Source organism: Diabrotica virgifera, chromosome 9, assembly GCF_917563875.1.
Source record: "Diabrotica virgifera virgifera chromosome 9, PGI_DIABVI_V3a".
In the NCBI taxonomy this organism is placed as follows: Eukaryota; Metazoa; Arthropoda; class Insecta; order Coleoptera; family Chrysomelidae; genus Diabrotica; species Diabrotica virgifera.
Window position 1 is genome coordinate 194,107,765 of NC_065451.1, and position 21,110 is coordinate 194,128,874.

Consider the following 21,110-nt stretch of genomic DNA (forward strand, 5'->3'; position numbering starts at 1 on the left):
TACATTTTTATAAAAACGTAAAAAGATATTATATTATATAAGTGACTATAAAAAGTGCACAACACTGGGAAAAAAATTAAGTTAAAAATTAAACTAGAGGATCAATAACTTTTTAACATTTTATGATATTTCTAATGTATAACAGATTTCTATCTGTTAAAGGTATTCCCATTCCTGAACATTTACGTTTCCATTTTGGTAACGCATCTAAAATATAGATTTTAAAAAGTCGCCTTCTGGCAACGATACCGGGATAACTCAAAAAAATGTGTTTCGAGAAAATCTAGTTGCAAGTTTTTGTCATTTTGCACAGCTATTGTATGCTTTGAGTTATATTCGTTTTTAACTAAAACTATGTTCTTTGTTTCAGTTGATATCAAAGATTGTTTTTCAGTTCATTTTGGCAATCTTTTGGTACCAATCGAGTTAATAATTAGCAATTAGTTGAAAATTTTTTGAATTGTCCCAGTATTGTTGGAAGAATAATTTCATTATTATAAATAGTTTTGTGATCATGGTGGCATACACACTGAGACAATTCAAAAGGTTCACGACGGATTTTAGCGTTAGCCCACTACTCGCGCTGCGTTTACCTCCTACCACTCTGAATGTAACAGTGGACCTTGTGCCCTCACTCGGAGAGTATTGCACTTAAAAATGTCCCAGTCATCGCGGATTATAGAGCTTAAAATCCTTTATATGTTAGTGTAGACATCTCAAAAACGGCCAATTTTGAGTTGTCCCGGTATCGTTGCCGGAAGGTGAAGTGTTGGCGATATACAACACCCTTAACGAAAAAAATTTTGCTACGAAAAAGTTTTTGAACAGTTTATTTTCCATTTTTATTTTTGATGTGAAATCACTGGAGTCGGAATGGGACGTTTCGATGCCGCCGGTTCATCGCCGGCCGTTTCGATGCCACCGGTTCATCGCCAGTCCATTTCATCGCCGTCATATCTCGCATTTCCTAGAATTCCTAATTAATACTAAAAATAACTAATAACTGTAACTGTCGAAAATTCGGAAATATATCAGATAGCGATTAATTGACTGGCGATGAATCGGCCAGCATCGGCATCGAACTGGCGGCATCGAAACGGCGGCGATGAAACGTCCTAGACCCACTGGAGTATTTCACTACCAGCATATCTATGCTTGATTGACTTGAAGAAAGCATTTTACAGAGTAAGACTCAAAGACCGGTGTTACCTTAGCCATAAATTTCATCCATAAATTTTTTTTCATATTTTCACAAAAATTTGGTATAAATTTATCAAAAATGAATGAAACAGATAATATTGACAAGAAAAATGTTATATATGTTATATATGTTTGGAAAAAAAAATTTAAACGGGCGATGCATTGACGGTGAGTAGATAATGCCACTCAAATTCAAAAATCCTTTATGGATGGCACGTTAGTCAACTTTTTTTTTCAATTTTTTGTTAAATTCTGGAAGTACATATACTAAAGCATAACATATAAAAAAATCGTGATGAAGGTATTTTCCAAATCAAGCGAAAAAAATTCTGAAACTTAGATGTATTGCGCGCTATTCGTTAATACGTCTCAAATTCAAAAATCCTTTATGGATGGTACGTTAGTCAACTTTTTTTCTCAGTTTTTTGTTAAATTCTCAAAGTAAATATAATAAAGCATAACATATAAAAAAAAACGTGATGGAGGTATTTTCCAAAACAAGAGAAAAAAATTCTGAAACTTAGATATATTGCGGGCTATTCGGTAATACGTCTCAAATTCAAAAATCCTTTATGGATGGATCGTTAGTCAACTTTTTTTCTCAGTTTTTTGTTAAATTCTCAAAGAAAATATACTAAAGCATAACATATAAAAAAACGTGATGGAGGTATTTTCCAAAACAAGAGAAAAAAATTCTGAAACTTACATGTATTGCGGGCTATTCGGTAATACGTCTCAAATTCAAAAATCCTTTACGGATGGTACGTTAGTCACCTTTTTTTTCAATTTTTTGCTAAATTCTCGAAGTATATATACTAAAGCATAATATATAAAAAAAACGTGATGGAGGTAGTTTCTAAAACAAGAAAAAAAAATTCTGAAACTTAGATGTATTGCGGGCTATTCGGTAATACGTCTCAAATTCAAAAATCCTTTATGGATGGATCGTTAGTCAACTTTTTTTCTCAGTTTTTTGTTAAATTCTCAAAGAAAATATACTAAAGCATAACATATAAAAAAACGTGATGGAGGTATTTTCCAAAACAAGAGAAAAAAATTCTGAAACTTACATGTATTGCGGGCTATTCGGTAATACGTCTCAAATTCAAAAATCCTTTATGGATGGTACGTTAGTCACCTTTTTTTTCAATTTTTTGCTAAATTCCCGAAGTATATATACTAAAGCATAATATATAAAAAAAAAACGTGCTGAAGGTAGTTTCCAAAACAAGAGAAAAAAATTCTGAAACTTAGATGTATTGAGGTAATAAACCCGACGTCAAAGGATGTATTAAAAGGCATTTTCCAAAGTCTTTATAACGACATCAGGCTTATGTAACCCGAAAAAAAAATAAAAAATTCCAAAAAAAGCAAATTAAGATATATACAGTTCTTTTATTTGTTTATCGTAGATAAAATATTGTATGAAACTGTGCGTGAAGTACTTTTTGCGAACTTACCCGATGTGTGCTATACATCGCGTGCGTTCGCAAAAACCATACTTTACGAACTGTTTCATAAATAACTATACTACACAATGAAATAAACTATGTACATTTTTTTCCATTTATATTCTAAATAATGAACATTTTCTTATCTCTAATTTTGTTTCAGGTAAGTCTAAATCAAGAATGTTGTTCATGCAGTTAGGTGAGATCTTATTTTATTTTATTACTATACTACAACCACAATACAGATGCACTCTCAAATCATAATTTACAATGTATATACTAGGTTGTTCAATAAGTTTTGCGATTAGATAAGAAAAACACAATTTTATGACTTGAAATACACTTTATTATTCAGTATAGTCTTCCTGAACATCAATACACTTGTTTCAATGAGATTTTAATTTCTAATTTCCATCCCTCAGGGAGAATCAGGAAGGGCTGCAAAATACGATTCCACAGCTGTTATATACTCATCATTTGATGAAAAACGCTTTCCACGCATACATTTTTTTGGGTATTGAAACAAACGGAAGTCGCTAGAAACCAAATCTGATTAATACTGTGCATGCTCCAACAATTCGAATATTACTTCATAGATTTTAGCCATTGCGAAAATGCTCATATGACACGGTGCATGGTTCTGATGGAAAAGGATTTTTTTCTTTTGCAAACCGGGTCTTTTTTCATGATTTTCTTCCTTTAGCTGGTCTAAAAGGTTACAATAATATCCAGAATTTATTGTTATGTCAGTTTACAAGTAATCCACCAAAAAAAATTTTTCTAACATCCCAAAAACTGATACTAAAATCTTTTTGGCCGATTTCTGGACATAAACTTATTTTGGAGCCGAAAAACCAGATTCTACCACTCTTGAACCTCTGTTTTGATTCAGCATCATGGTGATAGACCAAGTCTCATCCATTGTGATGAATGGATACACAAAATCTACTTTATCATTTCGAAAACTCCCTAAATATTGCTGAGAAAGTCGCATTCCAATGTGTTTGTGTTCCGTTGTCAGCAAATGCGGCACCCATTGTGACCACAGCTTTTTGAAACCCAATACTTCGGCCAAAATATTGCTTACACTGCCCAGTGTAATGCTTAGGGATTCTACTAAATCACTTTCAGTTACTCGACGAGTTTCCAATACCATATCCTGTTTTTTCTACGATTTTTAGTGTTGTTGCTGTTTTTGAACGACCACGTTTAAATTGAACAACTCACTTTCTACTGTAATAATTGAAGGCGAAGAATCCTTTATACACTTTCAACATTCGTTCATAAATTTCCTTTGCTTTTAAACCTTTCAAAAATAAAAACTCAATCACTGCACGATACTTGATTATTTTCATTGTAAAAAATACTGTGACCCATCGATACTAAATGGCTTCTAAAAAAATAATGAATTGGCAAATTGAAATAAAACTTCACATACGTTCATACGAAGATTGTACCAACATAACAAAAAAAATTAGGCTAGTAGCAACGCCCTCTCTTATCGAACCGCAAAACTTATTGAACAACCTAGTACATTGTAAATCCCAAATCGTGATTTACAAAGTTCATACATTGTAAATCATGATTCGGAAGTGCCCCTCGTAACATTCAACGTGTCCTGCTTTGTTTATTTCTAGTGTATCTTGATAGTGATTTTACATAGTTTAGCACATTTATTATATTTGATTAAGTAGAATATTGAACATATTACAAAAATTACTCGAATTATAAGCATGATCACTGATCACTTAAAAAGTTCCATATAGTCCAGAAAGCCACTGCGCATCCGCTAGGAAAAATATTCTGATTCGGATTTTTTGCACAATCTTACTCAAAAAGGACTCCTTTTAACAAAGGACATCGCACACATCTTATGGAAAATATAATGTCACTCAAATTCAATAAAATTTATACGATTAGATTCGTTTTAATATAACGATCAATTCTTATCATTGCGATAACTCTTAATTATGATTAATTACGGCGCAAATTGCAATTAAAGTTTATCGAAATCACATTTTTGGAGTCCATAAAATGTTAGTTTACAATCATTATTGCTCTGAGTGCTATTCATAACAGCTTAAATCCCGCTGGGCCTAAGCGGATTAGTGAAACTAATCCGCTGATTTATGGAGTACCGAAAATCTGGGTATTTTTAAATATTTTTTCTCTCTCTAACTTATGTACCTACCCATTTGATTTCAGATTTATTTATATCAATTTCTGCTCTTATTTTTGAAAATAGAGAGTTGGCGCAATGATAAGATTTGATCGTTAATTTAAAACGAATCTATTGGTATAAATTTTATTGAATTTGAGTGACATTATATTTTCCATAAGCTGTGTGCGATGTCCTTTGCATGTTGCCAGGACCAAAAGGTGGTCAAAAATTTTTTAAACGTTTTATTTTGTTTTTTTCCTAAAATAATTTTTTTTGCATGGAAAAAGTTTTTTTATGTTTTTTGGATCATTCCAAACAGAAAAGGTCTTTAGTGACTTTTCTCTAAAAATGATAGTTTTTGACATAATATAAGCGATTAAAAATTGAAAAATTGCGAAATCGGCCATTTTTAACCCTCAAAAACTATGTGAAAAACTGAAAATTTGAATGTTACCAAGGTAGGTAGATATTCTTTAAACATCGATTGATGAAATCCCTAAGAGTTTTTTGCAATAGAATATTCAAAACTCCTTTGATTTTTAATTGCTAATCAGGCGTGCGCGACACTATTTTCCACCGATAGTATGGTGCAAATGAAAGCAATAAATTCGTTATTTCGTAAACCGGCGACTATAAGGAAAAATCCCGAAACAGGTCGATTTTTATTTTTAAGTTATGATATTGTGGCATATATGGTATACTAGTGACGTCATCCATCTGGACGTGATGACGTAATCGATGATTTTTTTAAATGAGAATATTGGCATATTGACAATTCCGACGTATATTATACATATATTAACGTAGATGAGTTTAAAATGATATTGCTCATATTTATGTGTTGCGTTTCTGGGATGAGCTATAGGATTACCTACATGAAATCAACTTTAACTTAAGAATATCCGTCAGAAAAATATTAGCATGGGATTTGTCTTTAAAAAGACAACCACGTGCAATGATGATACCAAGAAGAAAACTTCATAATCTTTAAAAAGACAACCACATGCAATGATGATACCAGGAAAAAAACCTGCTAATACTATGCCGGCAGCATATTTATCTTTTAATTTATTGCCCGAAAACAGGAATAAAAATGTCTTTTTTTCTGAAAAATGTCTTTGGCAGTGCCAATTAGCCAGACTTGTTTGTGATTGATTGCAGGTTCATAGTCATAAATTTCTTATTTTATAACATAAGTACTACAATATTATTTTTATAGATACATAGGTACATTTTGTTGCTTTGCTTTTATTTTTTTAGAAATGTCGAAAATTTTTAATAGAAATGTCTAAATTGGAATAAACCTAGCATACTTGTTTATTGACCCTAACCCGAGAAACAAATAAAACAAAAATTATAAAAAATCGCCAATGAGTAAACAAGAAATACATATATTTTTTATTTTTATTTATTTATAAGTAGGTACAGCCAAATAAGTAGGTATATGCCAAAAAATCATAAATTAAAATCAAAAATCAAACTATTTCGGTAATGTCTAATAATGTTGTTTATTTAGCTAATAATGAATTTATTCGTTGCTTTATAGACGCACTGTGTACGATTAATTATATCTGTACTGATAAATAAATAAAAATAAAAAATATTTATTTGTTTTTTAGTCCTGTCGCCAGGGGGGGGGGTACAACGGCCTCCTTAATTCAGATGGACTTACCCAAGTTTTTTTTATTTATTTTGACCCGTAGAATACGAATTTTTTGGGTAACAGTTGAACCGGATGTTTATAAGATTGTTATAGACAAAGAACTTGAGGAATTACATAACAGTGATTTCTCGCAAAACAAAACATCTTTTTGTATTTTTTGGGTCATTCTAGGCAAAAAATGCTCTGACAAGTTTTTTCGTAGGATGCATAGTTTTCGAGATAACCGCGGTTGAACTTTAAAAAAATCGAAAAATTGCAATTTTTGAACACGAATAACTTTTGATTAAAAAATAAAGTAACAATTCTGCTTACCGCATTTGAAAGTTTAAGTCAAATTATATCGGTTTTGATTATTTGAATTGCTAAAAATTTATTATTTTATTGGTAAACAAAGCTATAAACACCTAGTGCGTGAGTGATGTTTTCAATGATTTCTCATTTAAAATCTAACGAGTAGGTAGAGTAGCTACAAGTGCAAGCGAGGCAATTTCTACGTAGCATGCGTTAAAACGCATGTATTAGGCACGGGAAACACTATGTGTTTATAGCTTTGTTCAGCAGTAAAAAATTAATTTTTAGCAATGCAAATAATCAAAACCGATATAATTTGACTCAAGCAAATTGCAATTTTTCGATTTTTTGAAAGTTCAACCGCGGTTATCTCGAAAACTATGCATTCTACGAAAAAACTTGTATGAATATTTTTTGCTTAAAATGACCCAAAAAATACAAAAATATATTTTGTTTTGCGAGAAATCGCTGTTATGTAATTCCTCAAGTTCTTTGTCTATAACAATCTTATCGACATCCGGATCAACTGTTACCCAAAAAATTCGTATTCTACGGGTCAAAATATATAAAAAAAACTTGGGTAAGTCGATCTGAATTAAGGAGGCCGTTGTACCCCCCTGGCGACAGGACTATTTTATTCATTGGCGTTTTTTTTATTATTTTTGTTTTATTTGTTTCTCGGGTTAGGGTCAAAAAACACATTCTTAAGGAAGCTAGGTTTATTGCAGTTTCGACATTTCTATTCCTGTTTTTCAAGCTATAAATTGAAATATGCAGTACTTACAATACTACTAATTGCAATAAAAACTTAGGTACCATAATTTAATAGATGTCTTATAATTTAATAGGTGCCAAAATCAATGAGGGTTTGTAGCGTAATAGTGTCTATGCTAAGCGATTTCAGCACTCTGGTGCAGTAGTATAGCAGCATCTGTAAATATGCATCCCGGCATAGATGGTATTTGGTCTTACTAATCGTGGTTTTTTCTTCCTATTGATTTCCACTTTTAATATAGGTAACCACATCGCACATCCTACTGTATTCCGCCGAAGAATTTTCGAAATTGAATGCAAATGTAAACATGAAAATCATCATTTATTTGTTGGAATGTTTTTATTTAAATAAATAGTTAATAATCAATTAATATATAATTACAAAAAGGTGAAGATTTTTAGAACGGTTTTGTCTAGTACCGAGTACCTAGCAATGCCGAAGAATTCATAATTCTCAAATCTATTACTAATTATCTAAATTAGTTTCAGCACAAAATAAATCTATATCTAAAAATCTCCTTAGACTTTTACGATAAATGTATATTTTCAACCATGGAGTCGTAAAAAATGACCAAAACAAAATAGATAGCACCTTTAACCCGACTTCGATACTATGTGGCAACGTTGACCTGAAATCTGAAGTCACTTCCATTCACCGAGTGTTGCAGATTTGTCGGTACTGGTACTGTATCTCTTGGAGTACCATTCACTTCCTCTTCAGCTGTTTCGCTCCGTGTGGTTTCTTGCGGTTTTTCACCGACTCGGTACCGGCGCCAGCGCCGCGACGTTATGTGATCAAATCGCGTGTGAGCTTTGTTGTGATTTTTGTTTTTTTTTTGGGATTTTTTGACTTAAAAGTGTAATGGTTGTGCAGCGATTCTGGTATGTGTCTTTATGTTTTTTACTTTGGGTATTTGAGCCAAAATATATTAATTTTCAAAATTCATTTTTGAACAGCTAATACGGTCGTTTTATAATACAGTCAATGAGAGCAAAAATACAATATCCTCTTCGATAATAAAATGTGTAGAAAATGACTAATATTTTTAATTAATTTAATATCTACTTTAAATCAATTTTATCAATGTCATATTTTTAACAAAATTTAAAAATGCGCTCTATAATTTGACCTTATTTTTTTCAAAAACCATGCATTTTAAACCAGCTCAACCAGCATAGAAATACAGTAAAACCCCGAAAATCCGAACCCAGCTAATCCGAGCGTTCGGCAAATCCGAACCAACGGAAAGTGAATTTAAAAATTCAAGACAAAAACTTAAAAACATGTTTATTATACAGAGTAAAACCAGAAAATTGAACAATGTGGTATTAATAGGACTTTGACATTTAAAATTTCTTAAAAATAAATACGTACTTTAATATGTAGTGCTTATACAGGTTAAACACAAACTTACTTTGGTTCTCTCGTAGTCAACTTGAGTCCAAAATTATTGTCCACACTCTTGCGAGAACGTTTTGCGACTCAAAATCAACGACAATGAAAGCTTTGAATTACTAGTTAGGCTAACTTTCGGATAATCCGAACTTTTCGGAATCCGAACAGCTGTCCCCCCAATTAGTTCGGATTTTGGGGTTCCACTGTAACACTAAAATAAAAGATATTGTAATAGGAAAACGATTTATTTAAATTTTGGTGGATGCGAAGTATATTATACCTACTTTTTCTATTCTCATACTATATATATATCAATTATGATGTCACTACCTGTATCATAATGAACTTCATTATGATACAGATTTTCATTAAGATCTTCTTAGGGTGCCTGTCCGTTCCGAACGTTGGCGATCATTCTGGCTATGATGACTTTGTTGGTTGCTATACGGAATAGTTGTATTGAGGTTTTTCTATACCATGCTATTAGGTTAGCAAGCCATGATATTCTTCTTCGTCCTGGGGCCATTTTTCCTTCAATTTTGCCTTGTAAAATACATTGGAGTAGCTCGTATCTGCCTTGATTTCTTATTATATGTCCCAAGTACTGCAGCTTACGGCCCTTCACGATGACTAAATCTGCGGTTGTGTTCATCCTCCGTAGTACTTCTTCATTGGTGACTTTGTCTGTCCAGGATATCTTTACTATCCTTCTGTACAACCATAGCTCAAAAGCTTGAAGTTTCGATAGAGTTTCCGCTTTCAATGTCAACGTTTTTACTCCGTATAGAAGCACTGAGTGCACGTAACATTTAAGGAGCCTTATTTTTGTTTTTAGAGTGATGTCGTGGCTCTTGAACACAGAGCTCATAGTCAAGAATGCACTCTTTGCCTTTCCGATGCGACATTTAATCTCTTAAATATTGTCCCACGACTTATTGCTTATAGTTCCCAAATAGTTGTATTGTGTGACACGTTCAATTCTCATTTGGTTCACATACAGATTTACTCCAGTTATGTTTTGCTTGCTGATGATCTTAGCTTGGTTTTGCTGGTGTTTATATCTAGTCCATATGTTCTACTGGTTTCAGTTATTTTATTCATTAAGTTTTGCTACCCTTCTATGGTATTGGAAAACACTGTTGTATCATCTGCATATCGCAGGTTACTGAGCTTGACCCCATTTATTGAGATGCCTTCATCAATATCTTTTAGAGGCTCTTCAGAAATGTGCTCTAAGTACCGATTAAATATCAGCGGTGAAATTATGCATCTCTGTCTCACTCCCCTTAAGATTTTGACCTGATCTGTATATTCTCCATCTATTCGGAGCACTGCTGATTAATTCCAATACAGGTTAGCTATTATTTTCAGATCTCTTCCGTCAGTCCCTGTCCTCTTCAGCACTTCCCCTACCCCCCCATCATTTGTTCATGTCGGACTCTATCGAAAGCTTTTTTGTAGTCAATCAGGCAAATCAATTCATTAAGATACAGATTTTTAACCAATAGAATCGCGATATGGCATTCGCGATAAAAGTGGTACACGCGCAGTGGCCAATCGCGAGTCAAATACATACGCTTTGACAGTTCTCAATAGGTAAACAAACCGTCAAACTGACAACCTACTGAATTTATTTGTATTGCAAAATTAATAAATTTGAATATATTTTTTGTTGTGAATGATGATAGAAAAAATAGTGTATACAACTTACATTTAATTATCATTATGAAGCTCGTACTCTATACGAAACACGCCGCATACGGCTCGTTTCGTAACTCTCATACTCGCTTCATAATGACCATTATTAAATGCTCCTTGCATAATATACTATTAATTTTTTCTTAAAATATATGAGTGATCAATATTTTTTGCACCGTATCTCGCTTAGTTTGTACAAAATGACTATCTAAAAATCTAAATGTTTATCTGGCTTTCGGCTTACCTTTCTTTTTTTTCTCCCGTTAGTATTATTTTGGTTGGTCTAGTGTTTTGCATCCTTTGGATATGTTCCAACCACTTCAGTCGTTGTGATTTTATGATCCCTACGATATTCGGTTCTCCATACATTTTCTGTAGTTCTCTATTTGGTCTTTTTATCCACATTCAATTCCATAACTTCTCTCCAAATATTTTTCTGAGAACTTTTCTTTCCCACACCTGGAGCACAACTTGTTCGAATTTGTTTATATAATCACTATCTTCAAATATACAACTATTACCAGCCATATCCTCGCTTGAATTTCTTCCTCCATATTTGGCCACCTTGTGAATGTCGCCCCTAGGTACTTGATTCTTTCTACTTTTTCGAATTTACATCTTTTTCCCTCTTTGATTATTGTTGTCAGGTCTGTGATTATTGTTCTTGTATGTATTCTCGTTCTGTCCATTTCATACATTTGGTCTTTTCTTCATTTAATTCTTGTTTACTTCTGGTTATCAGTACTATGTTACCAGTGAATGCTAGACATTGGTATTTTCGTTGATATACAAGTCCTGTTATGTTGATTCCGACTTTTCTGTTCTGACTACAATTTCAAGAAGGATACTGAACAATGGATTTTCTGGTTGCACCCCATTCACTGACTTCAAACTTATCTTTTTCTTTTCCATTTATTTGAACCCCATTCTCTGTTTTTGTGAGTTTCACCTCTATCATTCTTACTATTTTTCACTCATTCCCATTTCACGTAGTGCCTTATGTATTTCTTTCTGCTTGCATTTCGCTTAGCAGGAAAATTTAATCTACTCTGCTGCGTCCTCTTCTGAATCCACCTTGATACTCTCCCATTTCATTATCTATGTTTTATGATATCTTACCTTTTATAATTCGTTCCGCCCAGAGGATCCAGGACGTAAATTTCACTATATTAGATTCACAATCAAGATGCAGTGGAAATAAACAAACCAAGAAACTTCAATGTTACGAGGAGCACTCCCAAATTATGATTTTCAATGTATATACATTAGGCTATTGATAATGTTCAAAATAAGAGAGTTAAAAGGAACTACAACGTTAACGGCATTTTATTGTCTCATATGGTCAATGGATCTCTAAATTTGGAAAAACCGCTGAGTGCTACCATTTAAATGGGTGCGTTTTTGAGAAAGGGGTGAATTAGTCCCTAGGCACAGGGTGCATTAGGGTAATATCTATTCAATTTTGGTACAAATATATCTAGAGAAAAATTGTTCCAGATTAAATTTACTATCGAAAGGTCACCTCTTAGTGTCAAAAATATTTTATTTTACAAAAATATATTCAAAAGAAAAGCAAGGAAAAAACACGAGAGGCAGCAATTTTATTTTTTGCCCCATAACTTTTTCCCACGGGGATATAGGTATAGGCATTGCTTTACTGAAAAATAACTTCTATTCTTCTTCTTTAAAATAAGGTTTGGTAAAAGTCTCTAGGATTTAAAGTTTCTGAAATAGGATTTTTCAAAGTTCGCCGCTCACATCATTTTTGGGACATTTTCCCCATTATTTCGGAAACATTGTTCTGTAACTTTTTTCTACGCATTTCTAGGTATATGCAATGGTACATTTAGTAGAAAGAGAAGTCAATTACCTTTAAAATGGTCGATAGTATAAGGTTACACGACTCTTTATAAGCAAGCTGTGCTTTTTCAAGCTTTTATACTTTTAAAAATTTTTGATATTTTTAATGATTATTTTTTAAATTTCTCATTGTGAATATTTTCCTTGTAAATTTAGGTATGTACATTGTAAAGCTTGTTTTCTTTACTTTAAAATGGTGTATTGCAAAAAATTCTAGAACTATTTTAAACAAGATCTTCGTAGGATATCCAAGGGTATCCGTAATTAGAGAAATATTTTAATTTTTTTTATTTTTCAATTAGAAGAATATAATTGCACATTATAACATAATTTTTAATTCCAAATAACTTTTCTTAATAACACTTTTCGATATTGTGAAATATAAAGGTACTTTACTCTTGAGCGAAATTCATATTTTTTAATATACCTCGTATTCTATTGAAACAATTTTATATCTGATGATTGCATCTTAAGTTTTAGAGTATGCAGAGAATTTTATAAACAATATTTTTTTTATAAATTTAATAATAAAAAAGTTTTCCATGTGGTTTCAACTTAGTAGGACCTCTTGCATGTGTATATGTCACATTTTGAAAAAGCATATCTTGTTTAAAAATAGCCCTAGAATTTTTTACGATAAACCATTTTAAAGTAAAGAAAATAAGCTTTCTTTTTATTGTACAATGTATATACCTAAATATACCATAATAAACGTTATAATAAGAAATTTAGAAATAATCGTAAAATATATCAAAAATCAATAAAAGTATAAAATTTTGAACAACCATATCTTGCTTAAAAATAGCCATACAGCCTTCTATAGGAGATCATTTTAAGGGCAATTAACTTTTCTTCCTATTAAATGTAACAATGTATATATAGTCGGTTCGCTAAACTCAGACGCAACTGGCTAGATATTTTAGTCGATAATTTTTTTGTTTTTTGCCAATTTTGCAAAAATTGGCAAAATTACTAACTATTTAGTGATTACTAACTATTTAGTAATTATTTTTTGCCAATTTTACTAAAATTGGGAAAATTACCGACTAAAATATCTAGAAAGTTGCGTCTGAGTTTAGCGAACAGACTATACCTAAAGCTACGTAGAAAAAAGTTACAGAACAATGTTTGAGAAGTAACAAGCAAAATGGGCCAAAATCGCTGTGAGTGGCGAAATGTGAAAAATCATATTTTGGAAAATGTAAATCATAGAGACTTTTGCTAAACGCCATTTTAAAGAGAAAGGATAGAAAATTTTTTTCCGTGAAGCAATGCTTATACCCACATCCCCGTGGAAAAAAGTTATGGGGCAAAAAACAAAATTGCTATCATTTTTGTTTTTTTATTGCTATATGTGGGTATAAGCAATGCTTATACCCACATCCCCGTGGAAAAAAGTTATGGGGCAAAAAACAAAATTGCTATCATTTTTGTTTTTTTCTTGCTTTTCTTTTGAATATATTTTTGTAAAAAAAAATATTTTTGACTTTAAAAGGTGATGTCTCGATAGTAAATTTAACCTGGAACAATTTTCCTGTAGACATGTTTGTACCAAAAGTGTATAGAACTCACCCTAATTCGCCCTGTGCCTAGGGACTAATTCACCCCTTTCTCAAAAACGCACCCCTTTAAATGGTAGCACTCCACGGGTTTTTATTATTTAGATGTCCATTGACCACATGAAAACATAAAACCCCGTTAACGTTGTAGTTCCTTTCCAAAATACATAATCAATAGCCTACATTGTATAAATCTCAAATCAATATTTACAAAGTTTATACGTTGTAAATCATGATTCGAGGGTGCTCCTCATAATATTGATGTGTCTTGGTTTGTTTATTTCTACTACATCTTGATTGTGAATTTAGTATAGATTCAATATTCAAAGCGTCTATCAAAGTACCATTCTTCTTATATATTTGTATAAGTCTCATTTCGTCTGGTCTTGGTCTATCCACAGTATCCACCTCATAAACTTTTAGCCAAGCCGCACACCAAAGAAACATGAAACGAAAAACATGAAACATGAAACGAAAAACATGAAACATGAAACGAAAAACATGTTTCATGAAAAGAAAACACTGCTAAACAAATCTCAAAGTCCGCCTACCAATGAAACGAGTGTGATTCATGCTCATGACACATTTTTATTTTCGGAGAGTTTCATAAATGGCCGGACATATATTTGTTTAGCAGTGGTTTATTTCCATGAAACGTAATTTACGTTTCATGTTTCTTTGATGTGCGACAAAACTGAAGAACGGACTGAACTGCCAACCACACGTTCAAGTAAAACCGTAGAACCCAAAACTACACTACACAGGTAAAATCTTCAGCATGTCGACGAGAGTACAGGCCGCGCTTGTAGGCCTGCGCGAGATACAGTCTTGTCGTCCATACACACACACGCTCTTACCTGCACAAAAGAGTCTCTACGGGCCGGTTGTTCGAACGCTAATCAAGAAGTTGATTATAATCAATCATTTATTGTAATCAATTTTCTTGATGGAAATCAAATCGCGACATGAAAAATACATGTAAAGCACTAATCAGTTATTGATTGTAGGTAAAACAGTAATTAAAATATAGCCGCAGCTCTTAAATTATTAAAAATTGCTTATTATTATTATTGATTTGTAAGTAAAAACAAGAAATTAACATCAGAAAGAGTTTAATTGTGTTTTATTTTAAATTAAAACCAAAATAATAAAATAAATCAGTCAACATAACCTCAAAATGCGACATCTGTCCGAAGTACGCTTAATCAAATATAATTGTAATTAAATATTTGATAATGATCAGTTTTGATTAGCGTTCGAACAACCGGCCCTACAGGCATGCTCTTAGGCAAGACGTTGTGTGTAGCCGGCCCATTAAATTTAAGATCTGTTGGTGCAACCAGGCATAAATGACCAAACAATTTACTGAGCATACTAGGCTAAGCTATCTTCCTTGATTAATATTTAATTTCTGAACGCACCATATTTGACAAGTCTGCAGTGTTAGTATGGGAAAATCAAATTGTTGTTTTACTATTTTTCTTGCAATTTCATATTTTGACTAGTTTTAGTGAGACTTTTTGTATCTTCATGTTTGTATGTTTATATCGCTTCGTTTATTAATCGTTTTACTTTTAATGGAAAAAGGTCACATGCAACAACAGAACAAAACATCGGTGTCTCCTTGTAAGTTATCTTAACTGCCTCGATCTAATTGTACCATTGTTGCAAGTTCCTTCACTTTCTTTCAAGTTGCGGTAACATTTATTATCTATCTAATATTTCCACATGTACTTCAATTTAAATTTTCAACATGCAATGAATTAGTTTAAGTTTCCTCACGTAAGTATTCGAACGACTACCGTGAGGGAATTTACGACAATTATGAAATATTTGTGTGGTTAAAACATCACAATAATGTGATATTGTTAGTCAATATAAGGAAGCCGAATAACAATCATTACTATAATGACTTTTAGTAGATTGCTGAAAGGAAAAAAGTCGAGAAAAAACAATTTGCTAAACAGTTGGTTTGTGCCAAACGGTAAAAATAATTTGGACTAAAACAATACTGAAACTAGGACGGTGCTTATATGATGATATAGTAATTTAGTAGCCAAGATTTGATATTAGATTCTAGATACGAATCGTGGGAAACTGTGTTGATCTACGCAAAATAACTAAACACGTCTCAAAGTGTTTGCTTCTCTCTATCAAATACACTCGTAAAAGTTTCTCTTTTACATAAATATGAAGAAATTACTGAAGCCCTTGATGAGATGAAAAAGGGAAAAGGTTCTGGTTTTCTAAAGGACATTGACTGATCTACTAGGCATTGGCTTGCAAAGTTCTTCTCAGACGGGAAAAACTCAAAAAAGCAAAAAATCATCGCCATTTTAAAATCGGTGAAAGCTAATGATCTACCAAAAGATTACCGCCCAAATTCACTTCTAAGTGTGGTCTAAAACCTTTTTAAAAGATTACTATATAATAGGATTACCTAAACAATAGGTACACCAACCGATACTTGCCGAACAAGCAGGATTTCATCCAAACTGCAGCTGCACAGACCAAGTCCTATCACTATCTATGTAGAAACGCCACATTAATCAAAAAGCGACTAGAAAAATATGTGGTGAACAGTCTAGACTAGAGAACTATAGACAGAAATAAAGCAATAGACACGCTAAAAGATGTCAAAGTACCAACAAATATAATAAGTTTAGTAAAAATGACACTAATAAAAACCATTTGTGCTGTGAAATACAATGGTAGAATCTCAGAAGAATTAGAAGTGAAAAAAGCGGGCTATCAAGGAGATCCGTTATCCACTTTGTTATTCAATATAGTTCTGCAAAACATTGTGAGGGATCGTGGGATAAATAGGTCTGGAACTCTTTTCTACAAGGAACCCTAATGCTTGGAGTATATTGATGATGTGGATCTCACTTCAAGAAATGCAGAAGAACTGGTAGGTACGGCAAAAATATTGTTTTGGTCGGGCACTAAGATTGGACTGAAAGTGAATGTAAATAAATACTGGACAGAAAAACTCTAGTTGGATCCAGACTGGAAAAAATAAAGTAAGTCTAAATCCAAATTGTGTGTCGTTAATATTTTGCTCCAGTTTCTTGTGTATTCCCCGGTGTACAATTATTACTGTTAAAAATATTCTGAGCGTATTACTCATTATACTTATTATTCGGTGGGCTTGACATTCTTTTGCGTTTGGTTTTGTTGGTAGTGTTATGAAAGTACAGATATCAGTCAATCTCTGGAAATAATTCTTGTAGTGTGCATTGTATTATATACCTAAGTCAACCAATATTCTAATCTGCTCTTTAACTCTTAGCTTTATTATTTCTACAGTAACTTATTCAGGATATTATTGCCTTGTTGCTCTTTGTTAGTTTTATCGCTTCCAATACACTATCCATTAAAACAATGAGAAGAGTCTTAGATCCGAAAATCTAAAACTTCTACCGTTGCAACTAAGATTCTCGTGACAAGCTGAATTCGTGCCTTCTAAAATTTGCAAGGCAAACTAGAGATGAATAAACCAGACTAGGGGGAATCTAAGAAGAAATTACGCATGCCATAAAAACGCTTAAAAACGATAAATCCCCTGGTCTGGACAATATTGATGCCGAGTTAATTAAAACAGGCGGTCATGAACTTATAAGTAAAATCCGTCAATTAATAGAAAAGACCTGGCAACAAGAAATAATGCCGAAAGAATGATGTGTTAGTATTATCGTACCCATACACAAGAAAGGAAAAAAGGAATCATGCATGAATTACAGAGGAACCTCACTAATCAACACTACGTATAAAATATTGGCTTTGATATTATTAAAAAGATTAGTACCAGGCCTGGCAGATCGACTATTGATCAAATATTTACAATAAGACAAATGCTTGAAAAGTATTGGGAATATAATCAGGACGTGTATCAAATCTTTATAGACTTCAAACAGGCTTATGATTCAATTAATTGTGCAACATTATGGAAGGCAATAATCGAGCTCGGCGTACCCAAGAAACTAGCTGCGGTAACACAAATGTGTGTAAGTAACTCCTTTGCACAAGTTAGAATAGGGGGAAAAATATCAAACGCTTTCTGCGTAAATTTTGGACTGAGGCAGGGAGATCCGTTGTCCCCATTGTTGTTTAACCTGGCCTTAGAATGTGTCATGCGGAAAATATATCACAAAGTCAAACCAGACATAACTGCTCGGGGAGCAAAAATCATACTCGCCTTTGCCGATGACGTAGACGCAGTAGCACAATCAACATTAAACATCGGTCTCAAAATAAATGAAGATAAAACAAAATACATGGTCGTCTCAAAACAAGAACGACGGCGAATAAGGCAAAACATTACTATAAACGATCACAACTTCGAAGTGGTTAAAGAATTTAAATATCTAGGAGCAACAATCACAAATGACAACAAATTAGAGCGAGAAGTTGAAACGAGAATAATGGCAGGAAACAGATCTTTCTTTGCAATGCAACATCTAATGAAGTCAAAACTTCTTTCACGAGGTGCAAAAATCCAGATATATAAGACCATAATACGATCAGCAGTCGCGTATGGAAGCGAAACATGGACGCTAACAAAAAGAGAAGTTAATAAATTGCTGGTGTGGGAACGTAAAATCCTTCGAATGATATATGGCCCTTGCAGAGACAGCGTGACAAACGAATGGAGGCGCAGATACAATAACGAGCTAGAGTCTCTATTCGGAAAAGAAAATCTAGTCAGATATATAGAGGCCCATAGACTCAGATGGACAGGGCATGTGATACGAAGTAACGACAATCGCCTTATAAACAATGTGTTCTGAGAAAGGCCAGATGGAAGAAGGTCTGTAGGGCGGCCTAGAAAAAGGTGGAAAGACGTAGTCAAAGAAAATCTAGAGAAAATGAGAGTGCGACAATGGGAATTAGTGGCACAGGACCGACACACATGGAAGGCAATAGTAAACGCGGCAAAGACTCACGAAGAGTTGTAGCGCCATTGATGATGATGAGGGGAATCTAAGATTACATTCCACAGCCCATCAATTTAACCTAGATAAACTTATTGTCATTTATCATTTTTGATCATGGTTTTTGTTTTGAATCGCGAAATTTTTGTTTATCGCTATATTTTTTCTACAACCATTTATACTAGTTTGTTAGCTTCTATCAACTTTTCTTTCTATTTACTATAAAACATAGGAAACGCTAATGTTTACTTTACTTTAGCGGAATTTAATGGCCCGTCACGGTTAAAAAAATTGAGATGTTCTTATACTAATCAATGATGTTTAACAATCATTAGCGGTTCAAGTGTTTACCAATTAACACCCAAAAAAGGCAAACACTACTTTAAACAATATGCGGACGCAATAGTTTCTGGTGATGAGAAGCTACTGCACATTAATAATTACTCATAAAGAACAGTCCCTGTTATTTTGAGTATTGGTTGTTTCAGATAACATATTTTTATTTTATGATTTAAATGTAATAGCTATGATAAATAGATCTATTTTTTTATATTTAACACATTGAAGAACGCAAAAGCTATAGGATCCGACAATATACCTACCGGCTGAATTACTTAAGTAAGGAGGAATAGACAAATAGTTAAACGAATAACACTTATACGGAACGAAGACAAAATATCAACAAAGTGGCACGAAAATGCAATAATCCCCATTCATAAAAAGGCAGAAAAAACCAAGTGCTCTAATTATTATAGAGGCATCTCCCTACTTATCTATACGGCGCGGCGTACAAAATCCTATTGAACATCCTGTTAAGTAGGGGCATACCAAGCCGGCTTCAGAAAAAAATAGATTGACCATAGATCAGATTTTTACTCTAAGGCAGCTGCTTGAAATAGGATGAGAATTCAATAGAACTATCCATATCTTCATATATTTCCGACAAGCGTATAACAGCATTAAAAGGGATGAGTTGTGGAATGCAATGGCAGAACTTTTAATTTCAAAAAACATCCAGGTTGTCAAGATATGTGTAAATGGCTGTAGATCCAGGATCCAGAGTACGGATAGGTAACAAACTCTCAGAATAGTTCGAAATAAGAAGTTGCTTGAAACAAGGAGATGCGCTGTCACCTTTTCCTTTTAATATAATCCTGGAGAAAATAGTAAGAACAGCACAAATTAGAACTGAATTACTGACAGTAAATGAACCAAAATTACTACTAGCATACGCGGATAACATTGATATTGGGGGAAACACAGCCACCAATGTGAAGGAGACTTTCAATAAATTGGCGGTAGAGGCAAAGAAAACTGGTTTAAGGGTAAATGAAGAGGAAGCCAAATACTTGTGCATCAACAGACAAAAGAGATGAAATAGAATAGAGCAAAATATTCCAATAGATATTACAATATAACTTAAAAAGAGTGAAGAGTTTTAAATATCTCGGAGCAATAATCTCTACAGATAACGATATCACGAAAGAGATTAAAGACAGAATTTAGACAGCAAACAGGTGTACGTAAGCCTCCACAATACTATTAAATCTAAGAGCCTAACAGGAACATCAAATATCAGAATATATAGAACAATGATTAGACCTATGCTTATGTATGTGAGACGTGGACTCTGACCAAAGCAATTGAAAGAAATCTTAGATGTTTTGAGAGAAAAATCCTCAGAAGAATCTTTGGACCTTATCACGACCCTAATAGTGGCCAATACCGAATGAGAACAACTGCTGAGGTCAAGCAGATGTATAGGGCGAGCGACTTAGTCCAAGAAATTAAATACCAACGTGTAAGATAGGCTGGCCATGTTCTATAGACTCCCTAATAGCCGCCTTGCCAACTTAATTTGGGAGGAAGCCCCCACAGGACGAAGGCCCTTAGGACGCCCACGAATGCGATGGAGAGACATAATATGGTCAGATTTAAGAACAATGGGGCTACCCACTGATCCAACTATCATAGACGACCGTTAGAGATGGAAGAAAATTGTGCAGTCAGCCAAGACCCATCTCGGGTTGTAGTGCTACGAGAAGAGGAACAAATATTTTTTATAGAAATACAATAAAACTATTATAGTTCAGGGCGCATCTGTTTTGAGATGGACGTTGAGA

The 21,110-nt window shown here is 33.3% G+C and overlaps 1 protein-coding gene across 6 annotated transcripts in view; it reads left to right on the plus strand.

Moving 5' to 3' along the window:
* LOC114335223 (FH1/FH2 domain-containing protein 3) overlaps nt 1-21,110 on the plus strand; it is an 843,862-nt gene that overhangs the window by 600,998 nt on the left and 221,754 nt on the right. The window contains exon 1 of one of the 6 annotated variants that reach the window (XM_050661659.1): nt 8,274-8,422. The exons of the other annotated variants lie outside the window; for them this stretch is intronic. The gene's annotated coding sequence lies outside the window, so the exon portion shown is untranslated. Of the gene's footprint in view, nt 1-8,273; nt 8,423-21,110 lie in introns of those variants that run through there. 6 annotated transcript variants of the gene reach the window in all.